The sequence below is a fragment of the Microchirus variegatus genome, assembly GCF_963457635.1.
Source record: "Microchirus variegatus genome assembly, chromosome: 11".
NCBI classification, from domain to species: domain Eukaryota; kingdom Metazoa; phylum Chordata; class Actinopteri; order Pleuronectiformes; family Soleidae; genus Microchirus; species Microchirus variegatus.
Genome location: NC_139812.1, coordinates 23,971,928 through 23,980,305, shown reverse-complemented (window position 1 = coordinate 23,980,305; position 8,378 = coordinate 23,971,928).

Here is an 8,378-nt window from a genome sequence, read left to right as displayed (position 1 = left end):
ACAAACTACTCATTAGGAAATAAAGTCATAATATTACAGTAATTTGAGAGGTGTAGATCAGGGATCAGCAAGTAAAATTTTCGGTCAAAAACGCTGTTACTTTGGAAACTAAATTTAACAATCGGGAGTCACGTGAACATGACGTCGTCTCTTTCCGGTCAGTCGTCATGGAAACACGTCATGCGTTAATGGTAACATGCCTAGCACTAGTTTTCAGTCATACTCCAAACCCCCGTTTGCAGCTGTCTCACTTTTAGTAGTGCAATGTTGCGGTCGTTTCTGTCGTCTGCCTTGATATGAAACAAATCGCTTCCTGTGTGCAGCACTGGAATGCCACCAAGCAAAATGTGGAGTAATCACGGCGATACTGGGAAACACAGAGACAGCTTAATTAGCATAGTGTGAAACTAAACTTTGACAGTGAGCTGACTTTAGTCTCAAAAACAAAAAGTATCTCGGAATGACTTGAAATTCACCATCATAATAGTCGGCGTCGCCCTGAACAAGGATCCGTTGAAAATATCTGCAAACCTCTTAAGGAATAATTTTAATGCATTTTTGAAAATCAGGAAATGAACCATTCACCCTGATGCATTTTGACAGTGAGCTGACTTTAGTCTCAAAAGTCTCTGCAATGCTTTTTCTGCCTTGATATGAAACAAATCACTTCCTGTGTGCAGCACTGGAATGCCACCAAGCGACATGAGGAGTAAACACGGCGATACTGGGAAAAACACAGACAGCTTAATTAGCACAGTGTGAACTAATCTGACAGTTATTTGTATGCAACAAGACATTTGTTTACATTTGAAAGTTCTGCACCGACTGCAGCTTCGAGTTTTATTCGTCGTCTCCTGTGTTTTAGTGCCAACGGTTGTTTAGAAAGAATTGGCAGTACGATCTGACACACCATCATAGATGCGTTGCAGTGCCGAACCTGCTCTACATTCACCTTTTGACTGCACAGTCTATGGCTCACACATGCGCCATAAAGTGCATCTTAAAGTTGGTCGATCAAACATTTAATTTTCTTCCAGCACTGACAAAAGCCTCTCACCGTGAGGAGAGAGAGACGAGCCACTTTTATCGACCGCCGTCCACAGGGCCACAGCAGCTATTATAGCAGCAATGAGTGACTGGACCCAGTCAATAGACTTTCTATTAGCAGACTGTTCCCACAGCCCCACACACACTCACACTCAGAGACAGAGACCTGGGAGCTGTATGAAGGTCAGGAAGGAGCAGCTAACACCCTCGGGGAAATACACTGTGTGTTGTGAGAGAAAGAAGACCAGGACTGAATCAATAAGGGGAATAAATAGGATGTGACACCAGGCTCATATATCAGACACGCTCATGCATGTTACTGCTATATTTACTCCTTAATAAAAACAGTAGAAACTGATTATATTATATGCACCCAGAGTATCATAATACAACAAACAAATGACCCTATACTGTATATATATATATATATGAATATATATATATATATATATATATATATATTATATCACAGCATACAAATGTGAATACAAAGCCTCAGTGACCTTGGTTCTCGCTCCAGGCAAATTTAAAGTGTTCGCGGCGAGCTGCGAGGTACCCGCTCCGCTTTAATAGAGGGAGTAATAGCCAAGGCAAACACCCTCATTCATCTCAGTAGAGCGTCTCAGTATCACCTATCATTAACGACGCTGCACGGCCTAAAGAGACTAAGATTAATCTGAAGACAGCATCGGCACACGGAGACATGACCAGAGTGAGTCAGAAACAGAAAAGAGGCAAAGAACAACCTGCACGTCCTTTGCTGGCTTTGATTCTTTAACTCTGTGTCTTTGAAAAAGTGACATTGCTTTTATGTAACAGTCAATGGGCCAATTCCAATATTAACCCTCAAGCTCAACACTTGATCTATACTGGCCTCAAAACCAAGTGTTGAGGGTTATTTTGTCACAGAAAATTACAGTCTGAAGACGTATCTGCATTTAATGGGACACCCCTTAAATGCAGATACGTCTTCAGACTGCGGAGGGCAGAATAACGCGAAAGCTGCGTCCAGTCTGTCAACTCCAAAAAAGAAGAAGAACGCGATTATTTATTACGATCCGTTTGTCAGTCAAGTTATCAGGTTGTCAGTTAGTTATTAGATGATACTCATACAAATACCACAACCACGGACATATTCAGCTGACAGTTACCACACACCACGGCTTATTGAAAAGTAAACCATAGCAAACGATCGCTTGTCCGCACCGAACGGCTATTGACAAAAGATCGTAAAATAAAAATAAATGTTACGCAACAATGACGTCAATAATCAATAATATGGGCCTAAACTAAGATAAAACGATATTTTTATATCTCTATTAACAAAGAAAATACTTAATTGTAGGGTACTCGTTTTGCTGCTTTCCGCTTCTTTGTTATGTGAAAACACGCAATGCATTCTGGGTAGCCCTTGCTCCCAAGGGTGGTCTCGGAAAATCTCAATATTGAGGGCGATACAGCTCTTAAACTTGCCCCTCAACTTAATTTTTCTGAGAATCAGGACAGCACTTGCACTAGAGGGAGCGCACATTTTTGAGATTGAGGGTTAAGCAAGGAATTGGAATTCACCCACTATATTATCTAGTCATTTCAATCCTAATATTTTCTAGTTTCTTTGCTCCACATAAACAAAGAAATAATTTAAACTGAATCATTTTGGTTTGTGGAGAAAAACAAGACATTTGAGAACATCATAATATCCAGGTTTGACAAACACTGATCAAAATTTTTCTACATTTTATAGAACAAACGATTACTCGATGACCTACAAAGCTCTACAAATTACCATTTTGGATCAAATATTTTCCTCACTTAAGTATCATATTCTACAGACAGAAGAAACAGTCTTTTGCTGCTCACAGATTTGCACAAATATCACACAGCCACCATTTTAAATGTTATTCAAATGAGAGTAATTATGCAGAAATGACCATTCCCTCTCATACCGTGAATCATATATATTTATATATATATATATAGTCTCTCGCTGTCAACCACTGAAGTGCTATTACAAGCTCATCAGCTGGTTAACATGCTAACTGATGGAATGAAAGACGGAGACAAAACAACAGTTAATATTAGTCATTAATGAGAGACATGTGCCCCCATGTGTCACTGTGTGTTCAGTTTAAAAGCTCCCCACACACACACACACACACACACACACAGTGTACATACTACAGATTATTCAACAGCGGTAAAACTCCCAAACATCGTAACCCGAGCCGTGACTAAACTGAAATAGCTAAGCGAGCATTAAGAGAGGCTCTTGACACATCGTACGTGATGCAAAATAGACGTGATGCCTTTGGAAAAGCCCAGATAAGCTGAATCATTTTTTTAAAAACTGTCACTTGTTAAAGCTCCTTGATCCTCGCGTAGCGTTGGAGACGGACGACCAAAGAATGACCAGTGGGATTAAGATCCACAAAGACACAGGGCTTTCTTGATCTCAGAGCGCTCGCTCTGCTTCTCTGCTGTTGTGGTCGCGTTGCTCACAGAGACGTGACCACAAAAAAGTCAATTTATTTTGGATTCATTTACAGTTAATAAAACTGCTGCTTAGTGGTTTGCATTATGCACAGTGTTCACTCTACAGCGCTTAACATGGGAATAATGTTGGTCTTGATGTACTTACATTGAATTTGCATCTATTTCATGAGTATGTTTGGAACTTTATTTAATTCTTGGGCTGCAACTAACAATGTATGTGTATATATATATATATATATATATATATATATATATATGTGTGTATATATATATATATATATATATATATATACACATATATGTATGTATATACTACATATATACATAAATATATATATACGTACATACATATATATATACATATATATACATACATAAATACATACATATATATACATACATAAATACATACATATATACATACATGTATACGGATATATATACATACACAAATATATATATACATACGGATATACATACATACACACACACATACATACATACATATATATACACATACATACATATATACATATACATACACATACATAAATACATACACATACATAAATACATACATTATATATATATATATACATATATATATACACACACCCACACACACACATACATAAACATATTCATAATCAATTAATGTGTGGATTATTCTCTGGATTAATCGAGTACTTGTTTGGTCCAGAAAATGTTAAAAAAATGTTGCTAGGTGTTTTTAAAACAAGGAAATGATCATGAATGTCTCGTTTTGTCCACAAACAAAATGATTCAGTTTAATTAGATTGATATACGGAGCAAAGAAAACAGAAAAGATTTATGCTGGATTAGATGACATTTTCTGCTAAATGAGGGGTCAAATGACTTGTCACGTGATGAACACGTCCCACAGAGAAGCAGCTTTTGTTCCTCCCGGTGAAAGAGACGAGCGCTAACTTTTTGACAGCTTAATCGCGTGTATAAAAATCTGACGGACATAAATTACACGGACGAGGCAGGAACGGCGTTCACGGGACTTCTCGGGGTGTCACTTCCTGATATGCTTCGTTAACACCGGCACCTTCTGCACCACCATTGTGCTGACGCTCTGCTTTTCTAGCGCGTGTCTTTAGCGAGAGTTTTGTCACTTCACGGACAGTTTAGACAGTTCAGGGCGACAACTGGGGTTCATGCGATCAAACGCACAAAACCTCTCATACAGTATACTGTTGATATGAAATGAAGTCAATTATTATTTTATTTTTTTTTTAAATGGTACAATTTGTGGAGTTCATGGAGTATCGACAGGTTCCAGATGGTCTTGCTTGTACAATTAAATGGTAACACAGCTCATTACTTTCTGCAGGTTACACACAGTCATCATTTCCAGTGCAAAGTCAGCACTTGAAAATAAGAGCAGAGCGGAACCGTTTTTTATTAAAATGAAATTCAGTGATTAAAATGTGGGTTTTTTTGGGGTGGGGGGGGGTTATGTAATAAAAAAATTGCCTCCAGCCACTGCAGACAGCGTAAGACAGTATTCACCCTGCTTTAATACCAAAATTATGAATGAGGTAGTTTATTTTCCTCAAGCGCTCAAGATGAATTTATTTAGAAGTGAACTTGCTTTGATCTTATTTCTGCAAAAGGAAACGTCGTCCTGTGAGGACGAAGCTGTGAGGAGCGAGAGTCCAAATATATTAAAGTGACAGCTCTAATTTTATCTGGAATGAAGCGCCTCGACGAGGATGCTATGATCTGAACATATTTATCTATTTGTTTGTTTTGTACATGTTGTTATGTCAGATTGAAGTTAGTCGCAGCTTTAGAACAACATGAGACGTTTAAAAGGTGTTGGAAGTGTGAAAATGACATTGTTGTAGTTTTAATATCAAATAAACGTAGTGAAAGTGAAACCGTTGCCGACAGTCGTGTGGACTTCTCATTTTCGCAACTCCTAGCTCTGTTTGCGATATGTAGAAAATTAAAAAACAATGGACTGGTGACCCACATGTGGGGGATAAAGAGTTAGAAGACGGATGGATGGATACAAGGAAAGCATGCGCCCATACACTTGTCATTACGGTAGAACCTCAGGACTTCCACGGAACGACCGTCCAATCACAGACAAAGATTCACCAGCGTGGCGGACGTTTGTGACGTCAGATATGCCAGATATTGAAAGTGAAAGTTATATTGGAAAAAGGGGCATTGAACATTCCATCTACAAAGCCATAAAATCACCACAGATAAAGTATATAACGGCATGTTTGCCCTGAGTAGTTCTGTTTGGTACGGTACGCATTTCTTTTGTGTTTCCGTTAAGAGCGGCACCAAAATAACCGGCCCTAACCGGTTAGTTCCATTTGCAGGGTCTCTGCAGCTTTTCAACAAGTCAAATTTAAGACTTTTTAAGACTTTTTTAAGACCATATTGAATACAATTTGAGACCCATTTCAAATCCATACTGGCAAAAAAGTACAAAAGACATGAAGGAAAATTGGAAACAAGCAATTCGGCTAACCCTAACCTGTGGGCTCTTGTTAAGTTTTCTCCGCTGCTATGCTAAGCTGTAACACACCGCGCGCGCGCAAATTTGTATTTAAGACCTTTTATGAGATTTTAGGAGAATTTAAGACATTTTGAATTCAAATGATTGGATTTAACCCCAGGGTATGCACCATACCCTGTAATGGTACAGTCCAGCTAGCATGGAGCTAGACCTGCGACAGTCTTGGCGTCTTGTTGCGACAAATAGCCTCAAACAAACAAGCAAAAACATGAGCTGTTGGATGTCCTCCGTTGTCTGTTGTGTTGTTGTCTGTACAAAGTCATGCTACGTAGCCAATCGGGCACAGCGCACACCACCGCCTACCAAGTAGTCTTCTCGGACGAAACACAAGCCTGATCCGAGGGCCTTACCATTCCAAACTGAACTGTGTACTGAGCCCCAAACAACCAGCCAACTCCGAAAGGTGCCATCGAAGTGAAAGCGGTTGATGAGCTTTATCACCAAGAACACAGCGCCCTGAGCGCCAGATAACGCTCTCTCTCTCTCTCTCTCTTTAGCTCAGCTGTGACTGCAGCACAACTCAGCACTGACAGCGGTCACCTGTGCTGCACACAGAGAGTACAGTATGTCATCACTAATCATAATTCTTCAACAGCTCAGCAGCTCTCTCTCTCATTATGGGGACACTAGCACTTTCTGTGGCCCGCTCAAGAAAGTTGGGGGGGTAATAGATGTGGGTGCGGGGGGGCTAAATCCTTGTGCTGTCGAGCCAGTTTCCCTGCAAAACCCTGCCCGGCTTTGTGAAGAGACGGAGGGATCGTGCGCACGAGGCTCCGAGGGAAGGCAAGAACGAGAGAGGGCAGGGAGGACGAGAGACAGAAGGATGAAGCATAAAGGCTCCAGAAGAGTCGGAACACTGGAATAATGGATGGAAGAAGCATCAGACAGATGGAGGGGAGAAAGGCAGAGATATGAAAAGGCAGAGAAAGAGAGAGTACTGCATGTGCCACACATGCGTGTGGAGTGTGAGCATCTGCGCTCGCTCGGCGGTTTATGTGTGTGTGTGTGTGTGTGTGTGTGTGTGTGTGTGTGTGTGTGTGTGTGTGTGTGTGTGTGTACCAGACTGAGTAAGCCTGCCTTTATTTGCTGGAAGGATTAAGAAGGACAGCTCCAACACATGCACATTCTCTGGTTTAAGGCAGAGCCAGGCTCTGAGGCACAACTCACAACTACAGGCTACGGTGACACACACACACACAAAAACACGGCAAGGCTGCAGAAATAATGAGTGTCTTTATCAGCATCAAAGGTGAAGACAAAAGCGGTTTAATACACTCTTTGAAGGCCGTGTTATTCGGACATTGAGAGCTGCCGAACATCTCCCATCATCTCAGAGAGCTTCTGTGATTCTGTGAGGAGGACTAAGTACTAAAATATTGTGCCCAAGTAAAAAGTACCAATACTTTGATGAAATATTACTCAAGTAGTTACTTTGCGTGGGGTGTGAGGGTAGTAGAAATATGACAAGGGGTCAGAAATCCAAAATACAGGATATTACGTCACTTTTGGTGTGCACCCTCTATGTTCAGGCGCCAGTGCTGGTGCTAATCACATCATCATTCGTCTGGTTCTGGTGTATATTTTCCCCCCTGTAGGTCTTCATTGTGCTGGATTTTTATCTTTACTCAGTAACGGATAGGATTTATAAAGTAACTAAGTACAATTACTTGAGTCAATACGTAGTCAAGTAAAATACAAAATCCTGATTTTAAATTGTACTTAAAAAAATACAAAATACACAAAAAAAGTATTCAATACAGTAACTTGAGTAAATGTATTTCGTTACTTTCCACCTCTAGACGCAAGATGCACAAATGGCACATTGTAAATCCTGTAGAGACCAGATATAAGCGACATTCCCTTCAGTCACTCAATTGTGAAATTTTAAAACTCAGATTAGTCCAGTGTGACGGAGCCATGACTACATGCCCCAAAATTTTTAATGACAATGGAGTCTCCTATTATTGCTCTACCATTTACTGGAAGATGGTTTTCGCGTGCTGCTGCTGCTGCTGCTGCTGTGTGATGAAGAAGCTTCACCTCACTGTGGTCACGCAGGTCAAACACTATCATTCCAAGTCCCCAGAGCTCGAGTACAGCGGCTAATCTGAGGCAGCGCAGGACGAGACTATCCAATTAAAAACCGCCGAACCCTAAAATGACCCAGTCAACGCTGAACACAGCACTACATGCAACCGCAGCTGCGAGATAAAAGAACCAGGGCCGGGTGTTTAGATCACGAGGAGATAATTAGGATGGTTTTTCGGTCGATTAC